General features: G+C 49.5%; 1 protein-coding gene across 2 annotated transcripts in view; it reads right to left on the minus strand.

The window, feature by feature from the left end:
• Window positions 1-387, minus strand: part of SCYL3 (SCY1 like pseudokinase 3) — a 35,489-nt gene extending 35,102 nt beyond the window's left edge. Inside the window, exon 1 of one of the 2 annotated variants that reach the window (XM_040986817.1) lies at window positions 208-387. The gene's annotated coding sequence lies outside the window, so the exon portion shown is untranslated. The remainder of the gene's footprint in view (window positions 1-207) is intronic. The other variant, XM_040986821.1, reaches the window with a different exon arrangement.
• Window positions 388-14,936: the final 14,549 nt, after the last annotated feature.

The following is a 14,936-nucleotide window of genomic DNA, read 5'->3' on the forward strand; positions in this document are numbered from 1 at the left end:
CTCGACCCCCCGTATCCCCGAGCGCGCTCCCGTTCGCCCCTAGCACCCCCTGAGCGCGCTCCCGTTCGCCCCTAGCACCCCCTCCCCTGAGCGCGCCCCCGCTCGCCCCCCAGTACCACCCCCAAGCGCGCCCCCGCTCGCCCCCCAGGCCCCGGCCCCCTTCCCCGCGGCCTGGCGCTGCCGGACGACAGCGGGGCTCCCGGTTACCTGCGGGAGGGCGGCAGGGGCGGAGGCCGAGGCTGCCCCACCGGACGCCGGCCGCCCTTAGCCTCCCCCGTGAGACCTTAACGACGACACCCTCAATCTTCTAGGGTCGGGTTCCTCCGCCACCATAGAGACGGGCCCGGAAATAGGACAGAAGAGCAACTTGACCCCGCCGACGCCACCAGTGAGGCGAACACACCCGGAACCGAGCTAGAGCGGCCGCGCAGGTGATTCTCAGGAAGGTGCCATCTTGGATGTGGGCGACGGTGCCGGCCTGGCGTTTCCCTCACTGTTTCCAGTAGCCTCGTTGCTCTACGGTGTGTTTTCTCTAAACCTGACAAGTGGAAAGTACAAGTCGGTGTTGACTTTTTAACGTTTGGGCCTGTAGTATGCAAGGCTTAACTTCACTTCCGCCCTCACCTAACATGGCCGCCGTGGCCTCCGTGGAATGCTAGAGGGTGGGCATTGGCGAGAGCTGGTTGGACAGCCAGCCGGCTTCCGCCTCCGGCGTTAATTCACTGCGCCGCGTGGGCCGGACTGAGCGACCGGGGCTGGCGGCGGGCGAGGTACCCGGGGACCCAGTACCTGTCCTTAGGTGGTGCCAGATCATGGGTGCTGATCGTGGGTGCTGGTGTGGGAGACCCGAGGCACCGAGTGAACACTGCGTCCGTCATCACCTCGGCCGTCGTTAACTCTGCACCCACACACAGTTGACAGCTGAAGCGTTTGATCACATTGTAAACTTCTACGTTCTTCTGATAGAGTAGCCTGTAGGGTTTAAAATGGATTAAGGATCCAAATTCGTCTTAAGGTTAAAGGAGAACAAATGTCAGACTAAATGTTTCCCCTCCTTTGAAGATACAGCTATATGTTTATATATATAAATATATATAAAGGATTTAAAATCTATATTTATATATTACATGCATATTACATTTATTATATATTATTTATATAAATATATGCATATATTTTGATTTTTATTTTTTTATTTATTTATTTTTTTTACTAGAAAGGCAGACCTACAGAGCAAAGGAGAAACAGAAAGATCTGTCCGCTAAGTCACTCCCCAAGTGACCACAACAGCCAGGGCTGAGCCCATCCAAAGCCAGAAGACAGGAGACCCTGGTTGTAAGGAGTTTTCGAATATCCCACCCTACCCCGCGCCATTCTTTTTTCCTCACAGTTCACTGGTCTAGCCATCCACCAATCAGATGTAACCCGGCATTCCACCTGAGAATGCCACCAGCCCCTTCCCCATCCCCGCCCACTCACCAGTCATCCCCAGGCATTCACTTGCAGGCACCAAGCCCATGGGGCCTGCCCTCAATCCCGCCCAATCCCTGCCCCCCACACCTTGCAGGCCTACCTGAACATAAGGCATCGCAGCTGCTCCCCTCTTCCCTTTTTCCTGCTTTTTCTCTCTTTTTTCCTCCCCGCTGATCTCCACCACCTCCACCCCGTTCCTGCCCCACTGGAATAAACCTCCTAAGATACCTTGTTGTGTCTAGTGTTTTTGGCTCACAGTAAAGAACCAGGTTGCAGGAATTAGCTACGCATAGTAATATTGTAGCTTATGAACTAGAACTCGAACTTTTTAAAATAACTAGCACTGGTCACCCACATAGGTGCAGGGTCCCAAAACATTGGGCCGTCCTCAACTGCTTTCCCAGGCCACAAGCAGGGAGCTGGATGGGAAGTGGAACAGCCAGGATATGAACCAGCACCCCTATAGGATCCCAGCACATGCAAGAGGGACACTTAGCCACTAAGCTATAGTGTCAGGCCCAAGATGTACTAAATGTGTTTCAAGAGACAGGCATGTGCAGTTAATTACATCCATCCTACAACTGGGAAGAAGTCTGAGCTCTCTCTACTACGTCCGTAGTCTCCTGCAGAAACAGCACCCGAGCCACTGATATAATTTTAGATTTGTCTAAAGGCTACATTGAAAGCAGTGCAGGGCCCGGCAGCGTGGTCTAGTGGTTAAGGTCCTCGCCTTGAACGCACCAGGATCCCATATGGGCGTTGGTTCCAATACCAGCAGCCCCACTTCCCATCCAGCTCCCTGCTTGTGGCTTGGGAAAGTAGTTGAGGATGGCCCAAAGCTTTCGGACCCTGCACCCATGTGGGAGACCTGGAAGAAGTTCCTGGCTCCTGGCTTCGGATCGGCACAGCACCGGTCGTTGCGCTCACTTGGGGAGTGAATCATCAGACGGAAGATCTTCCTCTCTCTCTCCTCCTTTCTGTATATCTGACTTTGTAATAAAAATAAATCTTTTTTAAAAAAAGTGCAAAGAATGAAGTGAATTTTGGCATCCTATTTTAATATAGCAAGAACATCATTGCATAAAAGCACACTTTATGTAATACAATGTTCGTTTACTCATACTCTTAAAAATCTAATTTTGTTTTTACGGTTTGGTTCACTCACATTTTCATGCTGTTAGCACACTTAGCTAGGGACTATTGGCTTGCAGACTGCGATTCTAGGCAGTCTGACCCCCATCCTGCCCTGGGAACTTGAAAACAAAAGCCGTAGTGCTGGACTTCTTACCATCATGAATGAACATCATCACAATGTTCATTCAGGAGTGGAAAGCATGTTGTAAAGCTATTTCAGCCAATTCTTCTGAATTTTTAAAAGAGATCTTTTGTAAAACTGTCCCTCTGCCAGTAAAAATTCCAGGCCTGACACTCCCCAGCATAGTTATCAAAACCTGTGGTGTCATCCACCAATCTCTCTGTGGCCCCATCTTTGGAATGTGGCACCAGCTGACTTCCTCTGGCGTGAGAATCCCTGATGGATGGAAAGTCGAACTGCTACAAGGGCGTATGTACAACCCCTTCAAGCCTCACGGACCCTTGCACTGTCTGTGCAGAGGAAACTGAAAAGCAGCCCCAGACATTCCTGTTGGTGTAAGGACTGTTAGGTTGCTCACTCAACTGTAAGTAAGTACTATGTATGTCATAGAACTGCAACCTGTGTTACAGGCTGCTTGTTCCATAGAAGTTGAAAACACAGCTTTGTACACCTTTTATTTGCATATTGTGCTAAGAAGAGAGAAGAATGTACAGTCATTACAAAAAAAAAAAAAAAAGGGTTTTTTGAGGTTGTTTGTGGCTCTTTGAAGGGCCAGTGCCAACCTGGGCTTCAGAGAGCAGAGTCTTGTCTCCCCCGCTTTGCTGCTCACGTATGGGCTGTAGCCGACTGCATTCACTTTGTTCAGAATTCATGTTTCCCCTGCCTCATGGGTTTTTGCGAGGGTCAGCCAAGGTACGGAGTGTCCAGAGGTTTCCGACCACATGTTGGAGTCCCAGTCGATATTGGTTGCTGTTGCTGATGTTCTGTGGCCGGTCTGGATACACGGGGACCCGGCTCCTGTCATCAGGTGTGCGTGCCTCTCGCTCTTGCACTCTGCCCCTTCCACGTCTTTGGGTGTGCAAAGTCCCCGTGCGTGGAATCTTCTCCCTGGCCATCCTGTTTGCTTTCTTAACTTGATACCATTTTCCTGTTTTCAAAACAAGCGCCTTTACACACACACACACACACACACACACACTCACAACTTCCTGCTTTCCCATGGAAACCCACCATTCGTTCGCAACACTGCCAACTCACAATGAACTCCTACAGCTCTGTGCTGCCTTGCCTTTGGATGCTGCTGTAGCTTTCCTTTACCCGAAGTATAGCTGGTTCTGCTCCTGTACCTGCCTGCTGCAACTGTCTACCTTAGGGAGATACAATCGCCTTCACTCTGTTCCCCTCCAGCGCCTGGACCTTGCAGAGATGCCGCAGGGACCTCTTCTCAGTGGTAGTGTGGCTGCCTGCAGCCCAGGTCTCCTTGCTTGATCACTTTTTCTTTCTGCTACTTTTCCTTAATCTCTGTTATAACGATTACATTATATTTGGTGCTCTGTGTATTTTGGGGACTGGCTTAATTCACTAAGCATAATCATTCCCGACAGGATCCATTTAGCTGCAAAAAACAACGTTTTATTCTTTTTATGGCTGAGTAATATTCCATGTTGTATCTGTGATACATTTTCTTTATGCAGTCATCAGTCGCTGGGCGTCTGGGCTGATGCCTTATCTTGGCTTATTGTGAATTGCATTGCTATAAACAGGGCTACAGATAATCAAAAGCCAATTTGATTTTATTTGGATAAATTTCCAGTAGTTATATGGCTGAGTCATATAGGCAACATATTTTCAGGTAGCTCGGGAATCTCCATATTGCCTTCAGTAATGCTTGTACTAGTGGATTAGAGTACCTTTTTTTTCTCACATACTCACCAGCATTTATTGTTTTCTCATTTCTATATGATGGCTGTTCTAACTAGAGTGCTATAAAAACTCAATATAGTTTTATTTACATTTCCCTGATGGCTAAGGAACCTAAGCACTTTTTGTGTACCTGTTAGTCATTTGAACTTGCATCTTTTGAAATATTCTTCTTGGCCCCAAAGAGCCCCACACCACCTGACCACCCAGCTGGAAGCCAATACCAGGGCCTGCACACAGTGGGGTCCTGCATATTGCCTGGAGAAGAGAGTTTGGGGATGTGTTAGAGTGAGAGCCACTGATGGAGTATTCGACAGTGTGGAATGTCTTCTGGGGGACTCCAAGGTGAGGAATTACCATAGGGCAGGTGGGGGTGAGGAGGGCTTCCACAGACCAAGCTACTGCACTTCAGATCAACAAAGGAGCCGAGACTGGTGGTTTAGAGAGAGGACACCAAAGTGTATGTTTGGGTCAGGTCAAGGCACCTGCCCACATGGGAGATGCGGGCTGGACTAGGTGTCCTCACCCTCTACCTGTGGACACATAGGAGGAAGCTGTCACTGCTATGCCTGCCTACCAAGGTAAAAGCACAGTACCCACTAGCAACTGTCAGAGCATGGGGAGGGCCTTGTGGGGCTGAATCGTGCCAAGAGCCAGCTCACTGGAGCACCAGGTCTGGCGACAGATTCTGCAGGGGACTATGGGAACTCCTCTGCTAGGCTGCAGCTCCTGCTAGTGAGTGTGAGAGTCAAGGTGGGAGGTGAGGGGAAATACTGGACTGAACAAGACTGTTGCACCACTCAGTATTTGTGTAGGCTAGGTCCAGGGGTGGGCCAGGCTGAGTTAGTCTCAGCGCCTGCTGGTACTTGCAAGAGCCATAGTGGGTGTGGTATGAGTGGTGCTAGGCTGCAGCGCTAGCTGGTCTATATGAGAGTTAGGTCTGGGGGTGGGGCAGGTGGGACTGAGGTGTTGCACCTGCTAATGAGAGCCAGAATGTGTGCAGGCTAGTTGGCAGGGCTACAGTACCCACTAGTGATGGGTCAGGGGAAGGCCATGTCAGACTGGGTCAAACATCCACTGGTGTGCACAAGATCCATAGCAAGGAGCTGGCCTGATAGGGGATAAGGGAACTCCCCTGTTGGGCTGCAGCTCCTGCTGATGAGCACAAGAGCCAGGGATGGGGGCAACCAAGGCCAGGCCAGGCTACAATACCCCTCAGTATACATGTGGGTTGGATCTGGAGGTGGGTCAGTCTGAGCCAGTCTGCAGAACCCGCTTTCATGTACAAGAGCCAGAATGGGGTATAGTCCAGGCCAGGTTGGGCTGCGTGTTGCCCAATACCAACCAGTTCACATGAGGACTGGGGGTGGGACCTGGCCAGGCTGGGCAAGACTACAGTACCTACCAGTGTAAGCTGGCACTGGGGGTAGGCCAAGCAGAGCTAGGCTTCATCAGTCACTGGTGAATGCCAAGATGGGGCAGGCCATGTCAGACTGAGCCACAAGACCCACCAGCGTGCTCAAGACCCAGGGATGGGAGTGAGCCTGATAGGGGAGTTTCATGTACTCCTTTACCAGGTCACCGCTTCCACTGGTGAGCATCAGATCCTGGATTGGGGGCAGAGCAGTCCAGGTAGGGTTGCACTACCCATCAGCTTCTATTGTGGAATGGGTCTGGGGAAAGGCCAGGTTGGGCTAGGCTGCTGTACCTCCTGGAATACACAAGAGCCAGAATGAGTGCAGGTCACCCAGGCTTTACCATAGCATTTGCTGGCAAGAACCATGACTAGGTGCAAGTCACATAGGATAGACCTCAGCACCCCTTGGCATGTGCAAGATCTAGGAATGGGAGCAGGCCTGGAAGGGGAATTGTGTGCTCTACCCTGGTAGGCTGCACCTCCCACTGGTGAGCATGAAAGCCAGGGCTCAGGGCAGGCCAGGCTGGACAAGGCAGCACCTGTCAGCATACAAGTGGGTCAGGTCTGGAGGTAGGGCAGGCTTAGCTAAGCCACGGCCCCCATAAGGTATGTACAAGAGCCAGGTGGGATGTGGGATGGGCTCGGCTAGTCTGCAGTGCATGCCGGTATATGCCAGCATATGCCAAAACTGGAGTGGAGACAGACTTGGAAGAGGTGATTGGTGATCACCCCAACTAGACCACAGCATTAAGTGGTATGTGTGAGGACTGGTCCTTTGATAGCTTAGGCTGTCCTAGGCCGCAGCACCTGTGGTGCACATGAGAGTCGGGGTTAGGGGCAGAACTGACCAGGTAGCTGCACCTAGCAATATGTGCACTGGCTGGTACAGCTGATGGACTGAATCTGACCCTGCACTGGCTGGTACACACACACAAACCAGTCTGGTCTGAGGTCACCCTAGGCAAGGTTTCTTTGGGGCCTCCCTAACTACACTGTTGGACTCAAATCCCGACCACAGGGAAAATCACAGGCTATGTAGTATGTAGTCCAAGCTAGGAGTGTACATATTGGGTCTGGAACACCTCAGTTCCTGATACCCATGCAGTGGGGAGTATACACAGATGCATTCAGAGGACATGGAAGCTGGGTCATCTAGACCAGTGGAGCACATCAAGTGCCTTTTCAGACGGGGAAAGTGAAGCAGTTGGGACAGCTCTCCTGACCAAGACTTGCAACAAGTGACTGGTTTTGTGGATGCACTAAGGTGGACTTTGTCAAACAAAAGACCTTGGCAAGATTTTCCCAACCCTAGTGCAACAAAAGCAACAATGTTTTAGAACTAACAAATCCACTCAACTAACACCTTGGGACATGCTTCCTCTCTGTATGATACCATCAGGCAGCCATCCCCCATACCTGGGTGCGGATGTAGTTTGACAACATGGAGCAACCCCCTGTCCCCCTCACCCCTGCAATACCAGAGAAAAAGAAAAAAAAATGAAGCATTTATCCTACCCACCTTCCTCCAAACCTTCACCCTTTCCACCCTAGTCTGAGGCCCACATGGAGTGCATCCCTCTCAACTATGTAAACAATATTAAAAAAAAACATAAAAAAAGTGCTTCTTCATCTCCTTTGCTCATTTCTCAACCGGATTGTTTTTGGCTACTGTTGGGCTTCTTGAGTTCTTCATAGATCCCGGATAATAGTCCTCTATCAGTTGTACATTTTGCAAATGTGTTCTCCCATTTTGTTGGCTGCCACTTCAGTCTGCTGATGGTTTCTTTTGCAGCGCAGAAACTTCTTAGCTTGATATAATCCCATTTGTTCAGTTTTGCTGCAATTGCCTGTACTTCTGGAGTCTTTTCCAAGAAGGTTCTGCCTACGTCTTGCAGAGTTCCCTAATATTTTCCTCAAGTGGTTTTTGTATAAAGTGAAAGCTAGGGGTCTTGTTTCTTACTTCTGTAAGCAGATATCCAATTTTCCCAGAACCACGTGTTGAAAATAACACCCTTTCTCTATGGATTGGTTTTGCTTCACTTGTCAAAAATTAGTTGACTGTAGACATGTGCGTTTGTTCCCGAGATTCCTGATCTGTTCTAATGGTTTGCATGTCTGTTTCTGTGCTAGTACCAAGCTCTTTTTTTTTTTTAAGATTTATTTATTTATTGGAAAGTCAGATACACAGAGAGGAGGAGAGACAGAGAGGAAGGTCTTCCATCCAATGATTCACTCCCCAAGTGAGCGCAACAGCCGATGCTATGCCAATCCGAAGCCAGGAGCCAGGAACTTCCTCCGGGTATCCCATGTGGGTGCAGGATCTCTAAGCTTTGACCGTCCTTGACTGCTTTCCCAGGCTACAAGCCAGGAGCTGGATGGGAAGTGAAGCTGCCGGAATTAGAACCAGCACCCATATGGGGTGCGTTCAAGGCGAGGACATTAGCCGCTAGGCCATGCCACCGGGCCCACCAAGCTCTTCTGATTACAACTTCCCTATCTATTATAATACCTCCAGTTTTGGTTTTGTTGTTTAAGATTATTTTAGCTATTCTGGAGGGGTTCTGTGTTCCCACATGAATTTTAGCATCATTCTTTCTATATCTGAGAAGAATGTCCTAAGTATCTTGATTGCTATTGCATTTAGTCTGTCAATTTTTTGAAGATTTATTTATTTTTATTGGAAAGTCAGATTCACAAAGAGAAGCAGAGACAGAGAGAAAGATCTCCTGTCTGCTAGTTCACTCCCCAAGTGATCACAATGGCCAGAGCTGAGCCACCCAAAAGCCAGGAGCCAGGAGCTTCTTGGAGGAGGAGGAAGAAGAAAGGAAGGGAGAAGATATGTGAAACAGGCAATGTAAACTTCCATGGCCACGCCCCCCTGTCAGGGCAGGGCTAGAGTTTGTGCTCGCTGTCAGGGATCAGAATTACGAAAAGAGCAGCCACACAGCACTGTAGACTTAATGCACTATCCTCCCTCTTCTCCCCCCACCTCCCTTTTTACCTTCAGAATGGAGGTGAAGACACCAACATGACTACTTTCTCAGCCTACTTTTCAGCCCGTGGGTCCTGATCTTGGCCAGTGAGACACAGCAGAAGTCGTGGAGACACCGGGAGAGAACAGGTAGCCAGCACATTAGGGAAGCTATTTGCCTACATGGTAAAGGAAATGGATGTATGGGACACAGGACAGTGACAGCTAGGCCGGCTCCGTGAGACAGCAAGCAGAAGTGCTGAGGGGTCAAGCTGGAGGATGCAAGCAGGGAAAGTCTCTTGATGCATCTCCGATTTTATTCCTAGAGCATTTATGGTGTTTTTCTTCCCTTTACAAAAGGAATAGAGATGAGAGCTTGGAAGTTTCCACAGTTAACATAGTCCCTCACCTGGCCTGCAGTCTACCCAGCATGCTCTCTCAGTTCTGAGTTCTTGCCAGCATCCCTTTGCTTGGTCCAACATCTAATGTGCAGATATGACGGAGCTCCTCTGTACTTCTTGGCACGTCCTCAAGATATACCCACTCTCCCCAGTACTCTGAGAGAATATTTTATATTTGATTATTGGAGAGAGAAGCAGGGGCTTGACATGCTAAGTACTCCCTCTTTATTATCCCTCTGCTCATTTATTTGCTCCTTATGTCGCTCAAGTCCCTGAACAGCTGTGTCCTATTTAGACTCTTGATCAAAGGTCCCATATTAATTGAAGTCACAGATTTACATGTACTTAATTCATCCAATAGGGATGAACATAATTCTATCCATTAAAAAGAGAGAGAGAGAGAGAGAGAGAGAGATAATCGCAACGTTTAGAGCTCTTGAGTTACCTTATAAATTTATATCTCATCAAATGCTCTTTGAACTAGTATTGGTATCTTTTCAGTTTTCTCATTAAATAATGTATTGCTTTCATATTGGTATGAAAATCATGATTAGTTTTTGAAAATTCCATTAGAACCCAGTTTAACAGAGGCAATTGCCAAACCTCACTATTCAAACTAGCACGGTTTGTGGTGCTTTTTCTGTCCTGGATTCTACCTGCTTTTTCTTCTGAATAGTTCTCAGAAACGCACATATTTGTTACCATCTCTGTACTAGCGAGAACACTGGCTTGTTGATAAAAGGGATATCTCTCTCTCTCTACCTTCACTGTATTATTTCTAGCTGCCTATGGAATGGACCAAGAGACGGAAGATTCCTTTTCTTTTTTTAAAATTATTATTAATTTTTATTTTTGATGATTTCCACAAGGTTGATTAGGGTGATTAAGGTCAAGGGTTACAGGAAGATGGGTGAGATCATTTCCAATTTCTCTTTTTTTCCTTCCCGCATTTAGGAGAAGGGAGAGACAAGGAGAGAAGCCACACAAAGCCTCCCAAACTCCTCTGTGCCCTGGGATGGAGGACAGACACCTGACACCATCCCAGAGTCCCCATGTGGGGCATGCTCTGAGGGTCCGGCTCATGAGGCTTCGATAGCTGAACATTTCCTAATTTCTGCTGATCTTGCCACTCCAAGCTCGATGAAATCTCTCCAGAATCCATAGGTTGACAGTCCAGCTTAAAGTCTCTGCCCAGATAGTCATTGTTGACACTTGGCTGGGGTAGTTGATTGATTTGTTCTGTCCTTGTCCTCTGTTGTGGTCCCAGGTATCCTCTGCCGACTCCAGTGTACTGCCATATCCTCCATGTGCACCTGGATATGCTGTCCACTGCTTCTGAGCCTCTGAGGAGGCCCAGCTCTGACACATGCACTCCACAGTCAGACCGTGGAACCTGCACAATTCTCTCCATGGTTGGGGTTCTGAGTCCAGCAATTCAGTTGGGGAGATCCCCAGAAAAACTTCATCTGAAGTGATCCCAGACCTGAATCTTGTGTGTGCTTGCCAGCACAGGGTCGAGCACAGTCTGTCACCCATATCAGCTTATGCTTACACGGGTGGCTGGAAGCCAAGTGCCTGGACCATCGCCTGCTGCCTTGGAGACAGATTAGCAGGAAGCTGGGTCCTAAGTGCACCATGTCTGGGACTGACACAGCTGTCCCAAGTGGTGTATTAACCCGATATGCCACAATGCGCGCTCCAGCCCAAGCTCTAATTGAGAAAGAGCTAGATTAGTCAATAGCGCTGTGTGATAAAAGGATTGTGAAACATCCGCAGGAAAGAATCTGCTTCTTGGCCAGTAAACATTAAAAATAAATAAAAAGGCCCCTAATGATAGAGTAGTGGTTAAAGTCCTCGCTTTGCACACACCAGGATCCCATATGGGTGGCCGCTCTTGGTGGCCCCGCTTCCCATCCAGCTCCCTGCTTGTGGCCTGGGAAAGCAGTTGAGGACGGCCCAAAGCCTTGGGACCCTGCACTTGCATGGGAGACCTGGAAGAAGTTCCTGGCTCCTGGCTCCCGGCTCCCGCCTTCAGATCGGCCACTTGGAGAGTGAAGCAGGAGGAAGATCTTTCTCTCTGTCCACTCTGTAAATCTGACTTTCCAATAAAAAGAAATAATACTTTTTTTTTTTTTTTTTTAATTGCACGGAACGGATTGTTGTAAAGCCCACGAGAGCAAAGGCGGGACTGTGGTGCGCCTGGGTCAGGTGTCAGAGCAGCTCAGTTCGCTGGAGCGCTTCTGCTCCCCCTGGTGGTAAGCATGCGTGATGTCTCCCCGGCTGCCTGCGCAGGGGCGGATGTGTGCTGCGGGGACTACCCGGTCTTCATTTTGAGAACCATGGCTGGATTGATGAATGGAGGCAAAGGGTGTGGCCTCTCCAAACAACAAAATATTTTTTAGCCATAGAAAGCAATGATGTTTACATATGTACTACAACATAAAGGAGCTATGAAAACATCATGCTTATTAAAAGAGGCCAAAAATGAAGGGTTGTGCATTACACGATTGCATTTGCATCCAGAATAGAAAGATCGCATAGGAAGAAGGTGATCCAGGGGCTGGAAATAGAAAGGAATGAGGAATGACTGCTAATGGCTGTGGGGTTACTTTTGGAGTTGGTACAAGTATTCAAGAATTACTGGTCATGGTTGTGCAGCCTAAAGAATATGCCAACACCCACTGAAATGGGCACTTGAAGTCATGAATTGGGGCCTGTGTGGTGGCTTAGTGGGTAAAACTACTGCCTGTGATGCCAGCATCCAATGTGGGCACTGGTAAGAGTTCTGGCTACTCCACTTCCAATCCAGCGCTCAGTTCATAGCCCAGGAAAAACAACAGAAGATGGGCCAAATGCCTAGGGCCCTGTCACACATGTGGGAGACCCCAAAGAAGCTCCTGGGTCTGGCTGCTGGCTGTTGAAGCAGCAGATGGAAGATGTTTCCTCTCTTGCTTTTTCTGCCTCCGTGTTCCTCCGTTCTCTCTCTGTTACTCTTTCAATAAATAAATCTTTAAAAGTCTACTTTTGGGCCTGGTGCCATAGCCTAGTGACTAAAATCCTCGCCTTGCACACACCAAGATCCCATATGGGTGCCGCTCCTGGTAGCCCCGCTTCCCATCCAGCTCCCTGCTTGTGGCCCGGGAAGGCAGTCGAGGATGGCCCAAAGCCTTAGGACCCTGTACCCGTGTGGGAGACCCAGAAGAGCTTCTGGACTCCTGCCTTTGTATCCGCTTAGCTCCGGCTATTGTGGCCACTTGGAGGAGAGTGAATCAGCGAACGGAAGATCTTCCCGTCTGTTTCTCCTCCCTTCTGTATATCTCCTTCCAATACAAATAAAATCAATCTTTAAAAAGTCTATCTTCTGGCATGTGAATTATTCTCAACAAGAAATGTCATGACTCAAGAGTGTATGAACAGGTGCTCATGCCGCATGTCTGACCTACAGTGAGGCCCTGGAACCCCACTTGGGGACAGCTCAGGTACATTTCCGAGTCAGCCTCCCACTTGGAGCTTCTTGCTAACGTAGACTGGAACCGGCAGCTCGGATGACTGGACACATGTTTTCCTGCCACAGTGTCATAGTGCACATGGGTTGGGTGCCAGGCACCTGCTTTATCCCCCTAGGTCCCTGTGGGCATCGTGGGGAGTGAATCAACAGGTGAAAGTACTTCTCCAGCTCTTGGCACGTTTCTCAAGGAAATCATTAAATACATAATGGCAGGCTTGAGAAAAATGAAATCTAACTGGGTGTCGTTACAAAGACAGCATGAGAAATAGCAAATGTCAAATCCAAGTGGCCAGGCTTACTCTTTTCAAGGAGAAATGTTTGCAAGGCTTTGCTTCCCTTCCTGAAATATTTCTCTGCATATCCTGGGATCTGCAGCTGTGTTATCCTGTTGTGTGTTTATCCTTTTCAAAATTGCCAAGTTGCATTCTTTGGCATAGGTGTTCAGCCTAGAAGTTAAATAGGATGCAGGCATCCTGGGCCTGCTTAATGCCAAATTTGTGTTAACTATACCAGTGTGCCAGCATAGCTGCCTATCCTAGTTCTTTCTCTCTTTTCTTTCTTTCTTCTCTTTCTTTCTTTTCCTTCCTTCCTTCCTTCCTTCCTTCCTTCCTTCCTTCCTTCCTTCCTTCCTTCCTTCCTTCCTTCCTTCCTTCCTTCCTTCCTTCCTTTCTCTTTCTTTCTTCTTAGATGGGAAGGGCAGGGAATGTTGGCCTGGGACACACTACCCTGGCACCCAGGTGCAGGGGCTGAAGGTTGCCTGGGGAAGAGTTCTGGGGATGTATCTGAGTGGCAGCTGACGGCATGTTTGACAGGGAAGGAATGACTTCTGGGGTCTTCCACAGACTGGGCCACTGCACTCACATGTCGATGAGGGAACTGAAATGGAATGGTTGGGCGGCGTGGGGAGGAACCAGAGGTCATGCCCGGGTCAGGACAAGGCCCACGTGCATGACCTGAGCTACGCTAAACAGTATAGCCTGCTGCCCTCTGGCACACACAAAAGCTGGGATGGGGACATGCCTGGCTGGGCGAGGCTGCAGTACCTGGCTGTGAGTGTCAGAGCAGGGGGTCGGCCCCAGCACTCACCAGCATGCAAGAGAATCCAATCTGGGGACAGACTGCAGAGGATTTGTAGGCTAACTTCTGTGGGTCTGCAGCATCCTTGGGTTTGTGTAGAGCTGGGGGTGGGCATATCCTGAGTCAGGCCAAACCCACCTGACATTCCTGGGAGCTGGGGCTGGGAGGAGGCAGGGCTGGGCCAGGATGCAGCACCTGCCAACACATGCAAAGGCCAGGCCTGAGGGCAGACCATGCCAAGCAGGTCCATGGCAGCAGCCAGTACATGTGATATCCTGTGCCTGGTAGGGAAACTTGGGGAACTCCTCTAAGGCTGCAGCTCCTACCTGGGAATCGTCACAGCTGGCATTGAGAGCAGGCCAGCCGTAGCACCCACCCAGGTCAGGGTGTTGGGCATGCCCAGCTGGGCTAGGCTGCAATACCTGTCAATAAGAGCCAAGATTATGGATGGGCCATGCCAGACTGGATCAAAGATCCTGAGCTGGGAGTGGGCTTCGTAGGGCAAATCTGAAGATTCCCTTGCCAGGCTGTAGCTCCCACAGGTGAGTGTAAAAGTCAGGGCTTGGGGTGGACTAGGCTAGGTAAGCTGCAGCACCCATCAGTATGCCTGTGGGCTTGACTGGAGCAGGCCAAACTCCTCTAGGCTGCAGTGCCTGCTGACATTTGAGAGAGAGCCAGGAAGGGTGTGGGATAGGCCAGGGCTAGGACCAGGTACCCACTGGTTTGTGAGAGCTGGGTGTTGGGATAGATCAGGTTGTGTTAGGCTGTAGCACCCACCAGTAAGAGCAGAATGGGCATGGTGCAGTTGGGCTAGCCTGCAGTACCTGTCAGTGAGTGCCAGGACTGGGGTGCTGGTCATGTAAGTCTGAGGAGCAGCACCTGCTGGCATCCATGACATCCAGGGCTAAGAGTAGTCCTCATAGAGGAATTTTGGGAACTACCTACTAGGTTGCATCTCCCACTGAAGAATACGAGAGCTGGGGCTGGGAGCAGGCCAGGCCAGGCTGAACTACAGCACCCATCAGCGTATATGTGAGCCACATCTTTGTGGGGAGGTTGGGCTGGGCCAATCC

The sequence above is a fragment of the Ochotona curzoniae genome, unplaced genomic scaffold (genome assembly GCF_017591425.1).
Source record: "Ochotona curzoniae isolate NIBS_2020 unplaced genomic scaffold, NIBS_Ocur_1.0 contig_4558, whole genome shotgun sequence".
Lineage (NCBI taxonomy): Eukaryota > Metazoa > Chordata > Mammalia > Lagomorpha > Ochotonidae > Ochotona > Ochotona curzoniae.